Genomic DNA, 14,067 nt, shown 5'->3' on the forward strand with positions numbered 1-14,067 from the left:
GTTGCAGACAATATAAAACATCTGAGACTCTACTTTCCAAGACAAAACCAGAAATCATATGAATTTAACTGCAAAATACTTTTTGCATAAATACAGACGTAAACAATGAAAGAAATACTAATTTCTCGGGGTTGGACAGAAACAACGTAACAAAAACTGACAATTCTACATGATTTAATTTACTTATTCTGCACCATTTCAATCACATTACAAAGGAATTATTTAATAAAAATAAAAAACAGCAAACCCAATGTAACCAACATTAAAGCAGGAACCTAAGGGGAAATTATACAGGTAGTATATTTGATAAAGACTTCATTTCATAAGCATATAGAGAACTGAGTCAAATTATAAGAATACATTTCATTCCCAGTTAATAAATGGCCAAAAATATAAACAAGCAATTTTCAGACAAAGAAATCAAAGCTATCTATAGGCACATTAAAATGTTCTAAATCACTACTAATTAGAAAAATGCAAATTAAAACAACTCTGAAGTATCACCTCACAATTATCAGATTGGCTAATAGAACAAAAAAGCAAAATCACTAATGTTGAAAGGGATGTGGGGAAATTGGGACACTAATGCATTGTTGGTAGGGTTGTGAATTGTTCCGATCATTTTGGAGAACAATTTGGAGCTATACCCAAAATGTTATAAAACTGTACATACCCTTTAATCCAGTAATACCACTACTAGGTCTACATCTCAAAAAGGTTTTTAAGAAAGGGAAAGGGATCTATTTGTACAAAGATATTTATAGCAGCTCTTTTGGGTGTGACAAAGAATTAGAAATGTGTTTTTAAAATAGTGTTTTATTTTTTCACAGTTATATGTCAAAAACATTTTTAGCCTTCATTTTTACAAGATTTTGAGTTCTCTCTTTTCCTTCCCTCCCCTCTTCTGAAGATGACAGGCAGTTTGACACCATTTATACATGTGCTATCATGTAAACATATTTCCATATTAGGCATAACTGAGAAAGAAGAAACAGATCAAAATTTTAAAAAACTATTGAGAAAGAATAAAGCAAATGAAAAAATATGCTTCAATTGGCATTCAGGTTTCCTTATTTCTTTGTCTGGATATGGATAGCATTTTTCTTCCTGAGTCTTTTGTACTTGTTTTGGATCATTGTGTTGCTGAAAAGAGCTGAATCATTTATAATTTACCATCACATAATGTTGCTGATATTATATACAATGTTTTCCTGGTTCTGCCCATTTCACTTTGCATCAGTTTGTACAAGTGTTTTCAAGTTTTTCTGAAATCTGCCTGTTCATCATTTTGTACTGTACAACAGTATTCCATTACATTTATATACCACAGCTTATTCAGCCATTGCTCAATTGATGGGCATCTCCTCAGCTTTCAATATTTTGTTACCACAGAAAGAGATGGTGTAAATGTTTTCACATGCAAATCTTTCCCCCTTTTTAGTAATCTCTTTAGGATACATATGTAGTAATGGTATTGACAGATCAAAGGATTATACTATACATAGGTTAGTTGTCCCTTGGGCATGATTCTAAATTGCTCTCCAGGATGGTCAGATTAATACACAACTCTACCAAAAGATCATTAGTGTGCCAGATTTCCCATAACTCTCAAGTACTTATCACTTTCCTTTCTTGTCATATTAGTGAATATGATACATATGAAGTGATATCTCAGAGTTGTTTTAATTTGCATTTCTCTAATCAAAAGTTATTTGAACAAAGAATTAGAAATTGAGGGATATTCATCAACTGGGAATTGGTAAACAAATTGTGGTGCATGATTGTAATGGAATTCTATTGTGCTATAAGACATGATGAGCAGGAGGATTTCGGAAAAAAAAACTAGAAAGACTTACATGAACTAATGCAGAGTGAAGTAAGCAGAACCAGGAAGATATTGCACACAGTAACAGCAATATTGTATTAAGAACAACTGCAAATGGCTTTACTATTCTTAGCAATACAATGATCCCAAAGTGATGAAAAAAGTTATCTATTTCCAGAGAAAGAACTGATAGAGTCTGAATATAAGTCAAAGAATATTATTTTAATTTTTTTGGTTTGAATTTTCTTCCACAAAAAGACTAATATGAAAATATGTGTTAAATAATTGTACATGTATAACCATTAGATTTCTTCCTATTTAAGGGAGGTGAAGGGAGGAAAGAGGTGCAGAGAGAAGTTGAAACATTTTTTCTTAACTATTAAAAAATCACACATAATTAGGGAAGAATAAAAAAATTACTAGTAAAATAAAAAGCATAGTAAAATTTATCTGGAAGAACAAAAATTTAAGAATATGAAGAGAATCAAGGAAAAATAATTGAAAGAAAGAAGCCAACAGGAAATTTTTCAAACCATAATACAAAGTCATAATTGTCCAAAAAAAGTCTGGTGTTGACTAAGAAATAGACTCAAAATTCAATGAAATAGATTAGGTACACAATACACAGTAATAAGTGGCCATAGCAATATGATGTTTGATTAATCTAAAGATCTTAGCTTTGGGGATAAGAATTCTCCATTTGACAAAAAAAAATTAGGGAAACTGAAGAGCAGTTTAACAAAAATGAGACATAAACTAACATCTTACACCAAATAAAAAGAAAAGGTTAAATTTGAGTAGATGATTTAGACATAACTGATGATATCATAAGTAAAGTAGGAGAATTACCTGTCAGATCTATGAATAAGAAAAGTTTCTGAGCAAATTTGAGATAATGTTAATTATGGGAAGTAATATGGATAATTTTGGTTACATTAAATTAAAAAGATTTTGCAAACACAAAACCAATGCAGCCAAAAACAGAAGATAAACATAAACCTAGGGGAAATTTTCATAGCCAGTTTCTCTAAGATGGATGTCATTAATTCAAATAAAAAGGGAATTGAACTAAACATATAAAAATATAAGCTATTTTCCAATTGATAAATGGTTTAAGAATATAAAGACCATTGTTAGAAGAAGAAATCAAAGCTATCAATAAGCACATTAACAAATGCAACAAATCACTATTGATTAAAGAAATGCAAATTAAAACAAATCTGATATCTCATTTCACACCTATCAGAGTGGCTAACATGATAGAAAAGGAGAATTATAAATGCTCAAGGGGTAGAATTGGAAAACTAATTTACTATTAATGAAGTTGTGAGCTAGTCCAATCTTTCTTTAGAACAATTTGGAACTAAGCCCAAAGGGCTATCAGACTGCATACCGTTTGATCGAGATACTACTACTAAATCTATATCTCTAAAAGATCAAAGAAAAGGAAAAGGGATGCATTTGTATAAAAATATCTGTGGCCATTATTTTTCTAGTAGCAAAGAATTGAAAAGTGAGAAGATGTCCATCAATTGGTTAATGGCTAAATAAATTATGTTATAATATTTTGATAGAATACTATTGTGTGATAAGTAATAATATGCAGGAAAGTTTTAGAAAATCCCAGTAGCAGCAATATTATTAGAATTATCAACTATGAGAAACTTAGCTACTTTAGTCAAGGTAATGATACAAGACAATTCCAAAGGCCCCTTGATGAAACATCTCAATCACTTCCAGAGAGAAAACTAATGAAATCTGGACACAGATTAAAGCATACTTTTCTAAATTTCTTTACATTTCTTGGGAGTTTTGTTTTGTTTTGTTTGTTTTACAACATGGCTAATACAGAAATAACTGTTGCATAACTTCACATATATTGCCTTGTTAAAAAAAAATGGAGATGTACAAGGAAGAGAGAGAATTTGAAATTCAAAATTTGAATATTAATTCAAATTCAAAATATTCAAAATGAAATTCAAAATTCAAAATGAATATTAATTTTACAGATGCTTAACAAAGTGTTATTTTAAAAAATTAAATTAGACCCAGGACTTGACTTACTATGGTTTTCAATATAATTGTGATTTAGTTCATGGACACAAATAACCTCTCTGTGGCAGAAAAAGATAAACAGCCTATAGAGTACTACTTCAGGTAGAATTTTATGCTCTATCACTTCTTTTAGATTATTGTTCCACTGAGTATGTATGATGATTTTAAGAAAGAGGAGGAACCTAGCATTTGCTTCAGTTCTTCAAAGTTCTATTATTTCATCAATGTGTATACTTCTCTTACCAATGCTATTAAAAAGCACCTTAACTAAGTAGAGTACATTTGTGAATTGTTGAAACTGAAAAATATTTTTAAAATTGTGGCCACCTTCTGCTGATGAATTGGATGGTGTTAGATATCAGGTTATATTCAAAGTTTTCTTTAAAATAAAAGGTAGAGCCTGAGGAAAGAATGAACCAGATCTATGAAGCCAGTTGAGAAAATATGCTTAAGTGCATCCAGATTCTGCTACTTAGAGGGAAATCTTTGCAGGCTTATCTCCACTCCAGGGAACTAAGTGCCATCTTGTATCTAGTACAATTTGATTCCAGGGCTGGCAGTACATGGAGGTATCAAATGAGCAGCCAGTTATTTCTAGGTCAAGTAGGAGATGCAGCAATACAAGCTGCTATTGGTGGAGTGATGGTAATTTATTAGTATACAGATTCCTAGACCATATCTGCAAGCCTTCAGAGGAGTTTCTAAACAAAGTAGAGGAGTTCCTTGATGAAAAGAACTCCATAGTGGAAAAATGTATATAATTGTAGAATTAATAGAATAAAATAGAAGAATAGAAGAAAAAACCTAGATCTTGTCCTTCACTGATATGTTTATTTGGACAGCACACAGGTATGGAAAAGAGGCATTGTTAATAAATAACATGATGGGCTTGGCATTAGAAAGATCTGAATTCAAATACTGTTTCAGAAGCTAATTGTGTGATCTTGGGTAAGACTTTTAACTGTTTTGTTTCAGTTTTCTAATCTATTAAATTGAGATGATCATAGTACTTGTCTTACAGAGTTGTTAAGATCAGATTTATATATGCGTACAGAATATGCATAGACACACTATATATACATATTTACATGTGTACACATATATACAATATATTAATATATTATAAATATTGTAAATTTAAAAGGATCTCATTTTAATTATTCTTTACTCCTAAGAACTTCCTCTTTACATATTTACTCCTTACTCCTGATCATGGGCAGCAAAAATGGCAGTAGAGAGAATGTTCAGTAAATTGATCTCAGTACAATAATGAGCATTAAACTCTGTTTTGATCACTTCTGAAAAATTAAGACAAGGAAATCTATTCCAATGTTTTATCCTTTCAGTTGCTTCTGAAGAAGGTCCAAAACAGATTTTAATATAAAGTACTTCATCTTATACTTGACCGTATAAATAATGTTGCCTGTTACACACATCTTGGAAAACTCTTGCTTCCAATGTGTTTTCCTGCATTTCTATGCAACAATAGCTTTCAGTGTTCCATGAATAGGAATTCAGGATGTTCTTATCATACTTGGCACAGAACCAAAGATAAATGAGACCAGATGTCTATAGGTATTAGAAGAAAGAGCATATGGAAAGCCACTCTACTTTGACCACTGAATTCTTCCTTGAGATGCCAACTAAAAACTATCCTTAAATTGTAAGCATGGGTTAGTAATGCAGCATTTTATAAAGCTCTGGATGTCTTACAATGACCTATTTAGTCATATGATGATGTGTTGCTAGGAAACAAATATGGATTGATGTGTGCCCACTGCACACAGTCTATGATTACATCAAGAGTCTCTGGTGTGCTAAGCTACTTATGAATTCAATTAGCACTCTGAAATGGAATTAACAACTTAATTTTAGTAATCATTTTAACATATTTTATTTAAAATGCATAGAATAGTGGAAATAGAGAAAAATCCCTATACTCTGTACTCTGATACAGCTGAAAAAGCTAATATCAATAAAGAAAGGACATGAAACACAATTTTAAAAACAGCTGTCCTTTGTAACTCATTAATAAAACAACCTGTAAAATATCAGTCACTTTGGAAAGCAGATAGATGCTATGATTATGCTTATTCAAATTCTAACCATTTTTTGAGGTTCAACTCAGGTCCCACTTCCTTCTTATGATTTTCTCAGCTACATAAATATATGAAGGTCACCTCCTTCTCTAAACTTATATAACATTTAATAACTTTAATATCAATTTGCTAATTCATTTTATATACTACCTTATAATATGATATAACTCTTTATTTCTATAGGTTCTCTCTAAATATGTTGCTAAGTTCCTTGAGAACAGGGACCACATCTTATATATCACACTGAGCACACAGAAGATGACAAATAAATTACAGTCAAATTGAATGAAACACATACAAGAGATTTTTTTTTTCTTTTTTGTTTTCAGTTGCTATTCTATCATGGAAGTTTCTATATTAGCTACACAGTCTTATATTACTTTCTTTTAACTGACACACTAAGTTTAAGTCTGTTACTTTGTCCTTGTGTAACCTCTCAGGGCCCTTGCTACTTGAAAAGCCTTCCTAGATACACAATTGTAATTATAGAGGAGAACTTATCTGCAAAAAAATATTTTTATTTCAATTAGTAGAGAACTTCATAATGAAAGAAAAAGCTACTTGCTCTTCTTTCCAAATCCATTTCTTCACTGAAAATATGTTCAATCCTTTATCTATAAAATGTGGAGATCTACTACACAATGGGAAGATAAAAGTGACTATGCAAACCATTTGTCCATTTGAAAGTAAGCTATAATTGCACTTGAATTTATGTTAAGCTAAACACAGTGAGATGATTCAGTGGATAAAATCTAAGTCTGAAGTAAAGAGAGACCTAAGTTCAAATTTGACCTCGGATATTTATTAACTATGTGATCCTATGAGTCAAGTCACTTAGCTTCTGTTCAAAATGTAGAAGTGGGGCAGCTAGGTGGTGCAGTGGATAGAGCACCAGCCCTGAAGTCAGGAGGATCTGAGTTCAAATCTGCCCTCATATACTTAATACGTCCTAGCTGTGTGACCCTGGGCAAGTCACTTAACCCCAATTGCCTCAGCATTAAAAAAAAAAAAAAAGAAATGTAGAAGAGGAGGCAGCTAGGTGATGCAGTAGAAGGAAATGACAAACAATTCTGGTATCTTTGCCAAGAAAACTATACAGACAGTATGGCACATGGAGTCACGAAGAGTCATTGAACTACAATGACCACAAAACACATTTAAGACAAAATTAAAAGAATTAATATATGCTTCTTCAGAAATATTTCTATGGTATAATTTTTAATAAAGGAATTTTGTACTGGGGGCCTTTGTGAGTAGGGATATAGCATTGAAAAACCTAGTGAGACTTCTTGCCATGTCCAAAGCCATTAACTCATTAAGACAGAAATTATAGAAAGAATGCCTAAAGTCAGGGTACCTAGCTTTATTTTTTCCTGACTGGAAGCTTCCCTAAGCATGGATTATGACCAAAAAAAGGAGGATCTGAAGAATAAAAAGGAAAAATCCTACCAATCCTACCCATTCACTATACTGGTATAAAAATAGATCATTTCTATCTATAGCAATCTCAAGGATGCTCCTTGAGAAGGAAGAACACACACACACACACACACACACACACACACACACACAATCTAAATGTAAAATAGAAGGCCTGGGTGTGATCCCTAGACTGGTTCATTCTTTTCTTTCCTTTCTCTATTTTAGAAATAAATCACTCAGGTTAGTTGTGACAAATCTGTATGCCACCTCTCTTCATCATTTCACAAATAGACAAGAAATTAATGATTTTGACTGAGAATCAGCCTCTTCCAGACTTAATGATTTGTAGAATATAATGAAATGGATTCCAAAAGCATGGTGGGAGATCCAATGTGATATAAACAGACAATCTTCAAAGTAAAAATATATTGGGATACTTCTTTTTCCCCAATTGCACACATATTATCAGTGTATAGCATTTTGTGCAAACTACATAGTTAAGAACTGTGTAGTGCATTCTGTGACTGATACCACCATTTTGACAGGCAGATGTGACATATCTCCTATATCAAAATTTCAGTGTTGATTTAAACAACTTTTGGCAGTGGGAAATGCTAGGGTAATGCTGCATTCTTGAGGGCAGCCTTCATCTCATTAAGGGGTAGGAAAGGGACAAGGGGTTCAGGGTGAATTTGAATTCCCTGACATTCTACCTTTGCCTCCTCAGCACTTTGCCCAGGCCCATGCCTTGTGTTTATTAACACTCTCCCATGCTATACAAATATTTCCATTCCTGTAAAATAGGAAGCTTTTTTTTTTTTTTTTTTTGCTGAGGCAATTGGGGTTAAGTGACTAGTGACTTGCCCAGGGTCACACAGCCAAGAAGTTTTATGTGTCTGAAGCTGGATTTGAATTCATGTCCTCCTGACATCAGGGCCTGAACTCTATCCACTGTGCTGTCCCTAGGGAAAAAATGGGAAGCTATTAGGAAGCAGATTCTGTCTTCTATCAATTTTTGTATTCTCAGCAGCTAGGTATATAAGAAAGCTTAATAAATGTTTGTTGAATTGAATTAACTACCATTATAATTCAATATTAATTTGAGCCATGTGATAAAGTTGAATATAGAAGTTTATCTAAATTATAGATTAATTGATGTTAATAACCTCTCCCCGAAAGAAATATTTCTTTGTCATGCCAAGATATAATGTGAATGTAATTGTTAATACTTTTTGAGACTCCATTCTTTTAGGAAATGTAAGTTTACTGAGAAAAAAGCAACATAATATTATTTGATGAAAATAAAGGTATTTTAGTTGTTGGTAGAGTTGTAAACTCCATTCATTCTGAAGAGCAATTCGGAGCTATGTCCAAAGAGCTATCAAAATGTGCATATCCTGAATTAACCCTGAGAACCTGAGTTCAAATCTGGTCTCAGATACTTAATGCTTCCCAGCTGTGTGACCCTTAAGTCAGTGAGCAAGTCATTTAACCCCAATTGCCTCAGGAAAAAAAATTCATACCCTTTGATCCAGCAGTGTTTCTACTGGGCCTATATCCCAAAGAGATCTTGAAGAAGGGAAAGGGACCCACATGTGCAAAAATGTTTGTGGCAGCCCTCTTTGTAGTAGCAAGAAACTGGAAACTGAGTGGATGACCATCAGTTGGAGAATGGCTGAATAAGTTATGGCATATGAATGTTATGGAATATTACTGTTCTATAAAAATGATTAGCAGGATGATTTCAGAGAGGCCTGAACTAATGCTAAGTGAAGTGAGTAGAACCAAGAGAACATTTTACATGGCAACAACACGGTTATACAATGATCAGTTCTGATGGACATGGCTCTCTTCAACAATGAGATGATTCAGGCTAGTTCCAATGGTCTTGTGATAGAGAGAGTCATCTGAACCCAGAGAGAAGACTGTGGGAAAAGAGTGTGGATCACAACATAATATTTTCACTTCTCATGTTGTTTGCTTGTATTTTCTTCCCCATTTTTTTCCTCTGATGTGATTTTTCTTGTGCAGCAGATAATTGTGGAAATGTGTATAGAAGAATTGCACATTTAACATATATTGGATTTCTTGCCATCTGGGGAAGGAAGGAGAGGAAGAGAGAGAGAAAAAATTTGGAACATAAGAGTGAATGCTGAAACTATCTATGCATGTGTTTTGAAAATAAAGAGCTTTTTTAAAAAAGAAAAAAGAAAAGAAAAAAACAAAATAATGGTATTTCCTGAGATCTCAACTATTCATTTTCTCCTTTTGAATCTGTATTTTTAACACTCTCAGTGAAACAAAATAGCATTGATTCCCCATCATGTTTTGCATCACATTTTAAAAATACAACTATATAAACCCAGATGAGAATCCCTAGCAGGGTGAGAGTTGTGCCTGAACACTTCAACAAACCTTTTAAGCTTCTTCAAATTGATGAAGATAGGAGGCATATGTTTATTCCCTGTGCAAGTTCACAAAAAGAATGTGTCTATGAATGCAAAGTAGAGAATAAGAAGCACAAGGTAATTCAGGCCTTTGTAAAAGCAACGTAATTGAGACAAAGGTGATATTGTGGCCTTCATTATCTAGAAAACTGCTTCTATTCTTCTCTTCATGATGAATGTGTGACATATCCATCATGTGTGCCATTGAAAACATCTGCCCCTTGTGATTATCAAGAAATAGATGTTCAGCTACATTCACTATTTCCCAAAAGATCTGAATTCTGACTTTAATTTTATTTGTCATTGAAATTCCCCAAATTAAAAATTCACTTCCATAATATTTGCAGTAAACAATGTCTTGCCTCATAGAGTAACAGAAGTTGTTCTGCGCTGCTTTAGGAAGACATAGGGAATACAGATTTTCTAGGGTAACAACATATCTGATTCTCTTTTACTTCTTACATCAAGTTAATTACTCACAAACTCCACTGGGAATCTGAAATCCACAAAAGTTATTTTCTGACAGTCATCTACTTCTAATTTTTTTCTTTAAAAAATCAAATATCTTTAGAAAGAACAAAAGTGAGAATCTCCAGATTTTTCATGTGCTGCTGCAAATTGTTCTGATATCTTGGAAATAAGAGTTGTGCTCATACACAAAGGTTAAGAATCTAATAGCTGTTGGGTCTTTTCACTCTTTGTGTAAGAAATAAAAATAACAAGACAAAATACTACTGAAATGGTGAGTAGCTGTAACAAAATAAATGAGCCAAGGCAGGTGCTTTGACTCTAAGGACACAGAATATTATGGAATATAATAACAATCTAGCTCTCAAGAGGAATTTCACTTTCTTCTTCATATAATTTACTCTCTGGAAAACTGCAGAGAGCATCATTTAAAGAATTCAGGATCCAGGCTGCATTCTGATATTGAGTTTTTAAGTGTGATACAAATCGTTTTGTTCTCCATTACTCATGGGGAGCAAAATGAAGAGCTAGTCTCATAATGACTGTGTCTCCTCTGTTTCACTCTAAGCAACTCCTCCTGGGACATGGGTTTCATTTTTGCAACTTCTTCTCAACCCAGGTGATTTATGTTCTGAGGTTTTTCCAAATTACCACAATCAAATTGGTGACATTTTCACCTGCCTAAACCATTTCTCTTTATCTTTTTATTTATTGTTTTATCATAGTGGATAGATAAAACAACTTTTGCTTAAGGACTCAGGAAATAAAGCTAAAAAATGTCCAAGAGCTCTTTATAAAATGTCCACATTCAAAAGCCATCAAAGTAAAAGCAAGTAAATAAAGAACAGATGATAGGGAAATAAAGAACAAAAACCACAAAAAAAATTACCTGGGAAAATAGAATGGATAAAGGGGTCACAATGATTGAAATTATCACTTAGGGCAAATAGGAGTTTAAATTAAACAATGCAACTCAATTCTATAAACATTTACTAATCATCTATTTTGTGCAAAACATGGAGATAAATCTTTTCTACAAAGTTGAAAAGTAGTCTAGTTCTTGACTCCAGGGAGTTATACTCTATTTCTGCCCAAAGTAGAAGTTGATGAGGATAAAGGAGGTCTCCTGGCCAAGTGCTTTAGGAAATAGAAGGAAGGAGAGAAGACTTGATTGTGATAATAAAGAGAGGTTTCATGGAGAGGTATATTAGAGGTGGCCCTTAAAAGAAAAGAAATATTTCAGTGAGAAGAGAGAGATTAAACTTTATAATTGGGGGTTGGGATATTTATCTGTCTAACTTTTGTTATGGATATAGATAGATACATGGATAAATAGAGGGAGAAAAAAATAGAATGAAACTGGGGGACCAATTATAAGATGGTAAAGTGAACAAAAGAGAATAATGAAAAATAATGTCGAGAGGATAGACTAGAGCCAAATTATGGATAACTGAACCCTATAGGAATGTAATATTTCCTTATCCTAGATGTTCCAAAATCTTTGACTTTTCCTTTTTGTTGTCAGGACTAGTTATTTTTTTCACATTTTTCTTTCTGATGGGAATTAGGATATAATTGTTATAGTTAGTATAGCACAAAGGGAGCTGGTCATTAATGCCTATTATGTAGTTTAGAGATTTAGAAGATGCTTTGGAGACTAGGCCTAATTCAGATTGGTCTGATCCTTCAAGTTTGAATAAGAAAGGAAGAAATTCCTTAGAAATCATCTCTCATGCTCTCACAATTAACAAAATGAGGTTTTATTAAGTACAACTTCCCTGCCTTTACTGGCTCAGTGAGAAACCTGGGAGATGAATTCCAGACCTGTGTGTCCTAGCTTTCTGTACTTGGATCCCCAGGAATTGGGGGTTGTTTTAAATTTTAGCCCTCAGGGACAATTAAATCACAAAGAGAGTATGGATATCTTTTTTTATTATTATTATAGTAACTTTTTATTGACAGAATCCATGCCAGGGTAATTTTTTTACAACATTATCTCTTGCACTCATTTCTGTTCCGATTTTTCCCTCCCACCCTCCACCCCCTCCACTATATGGCAAGCAGTCCTATACATGTTAAATAAATTACAGTATATCCTAGAAAAAATATATGTGTGCAGATCCAAACAGTTTTCTTGTTGCACAGGGAGAATTGGATTCAGAAGTTAAAAATAACCCAGGAAGAAAAACAAAAATGCAAACAGTTTACATTCATTTCCCAGTGTTTTTTTCCTTGGGTGTAGCTGCTTCTGTTCATCATTGATCAATTGAAACTGAATTAGGTCTCTTTTTCAAAGAAATCCACTTCCATCAGATTACATCTTCATACAGTATCGTTGTTGAAGTGTATAATGATCTCTTGGTTCTGCTCATTTCACTAAGCATCAGTTCATTAATTCTCTCAACCTCTCTGATTCATCCTGCTGGTCATTCTTAAGAACAAATTTCCATAACATTCATATACCCAAATTTTGCAACCTTCTCCTTATGGGCATCCCTCAGTTTCACTTCTACCACTACAAAAGGGCTGCCACAAATTTTTTGGCAATATTGGTCCCTTTCCCTTCTTAGTATCTCCGGGGTATAAGGTAAAACACTGCTGGATCAAAGGGTATCAGTTTGATAACTTTTTGCATAACTCAGATTGCTCTCCAAGAACAGTTGGATTTGTTAAGCTCCACCAACAATGTATCATGTCCCAGTTTTTCCCGCATCCCCTCCAACAATATCATTATTTTTTCCTGTTCTTAGCCAATCTGAATTGATTGTCTCGGATGTAATTTGTATTTCTTGATCAATAATGATTTGGAACACTTTCATTATGGTAATATTTAATTTCATCATCTGGTTTTGTTCATATCCGACAATTTATCAATTGGGAGAATTTTGGTTTCTTATAAATTAAGTCAATTCTCTATATTTTGGAAATGAGGCCTTTATCTAACTTTTAACTGTGAGGTTTTCCCGTTTTTTTCCCTTTAATTTTTTTCATTAGTTTTGTTTTCAGAAGCTTTTTAATTTGATGTAATCAAAATTTTCTATTTGGATAATGGTTCTCTAGTTCGTTTTAGTCCTTTCTTCCTCCTCCGTCTGAGAATAAACTCCTATGTTTCCTCAATTTGTTTATAATCTTGTTCTTTATGTCAAATATTAATTTTGATCTTATCTTGGTATTGGTGTTAAGTTGGGTCCATGCCTAGTTTCTAATACTAATTTCCAGTTTCCCAGCGTTTTGTCAAATAATGATTCTTATCCCAAAGTTAGGATCTTTGGGTTTGTCAAACACTAAATTGCTATAGTTATTTCTGTCTTTGAACCTAACCTGTTCCACGTCAACTAATCTATTTCTTAAATACCAAATGGTTTTGGTGACGCTGCTTTATAATATGTTTAGATCGGGTACACTAGGCCACCTTCATTTGATTTTTTTCATTAATTCTTTTTGATATTCTTGCCTTTTTATTATTCCATTAATTTTGTTGATTTTTCTAGATCATTAAAATTTTTCTTGGAAGTCTGATTGATAAGCACTAAATAAATAGATTAGTTTAGGGTTTGTCATCTTTATTATATTCTCTGACCTATCAGGAACATGATATTTTTCAATTGTTTGGTCTGCTTATTTGTTGGAAAGTTTTTTAATTTTTATATAATTCCTGACTTTCCTTTGGTGATAGATTCCCAAACATTTTATCTTGACAGTTATTCTGATGGAATTTCTCTTTGTATCCTTTGTTTGGTTTTTTTGGTGA

This window comes from Sarcophilus harrisii, chromosome 1 (assembly GCF_902635505.1).
Source record: "Sarcophilus harrisii chromosome 1, mSarHar1.11, whole genome shotgun sequence".
Classification (NCBI taxonomy): Eukaryota; Metazoa; Chordata; class Mammalia; order Dasyuromorphia; family Dasyuridae; genus Sarcophilus; species Sarcophilus harrisii.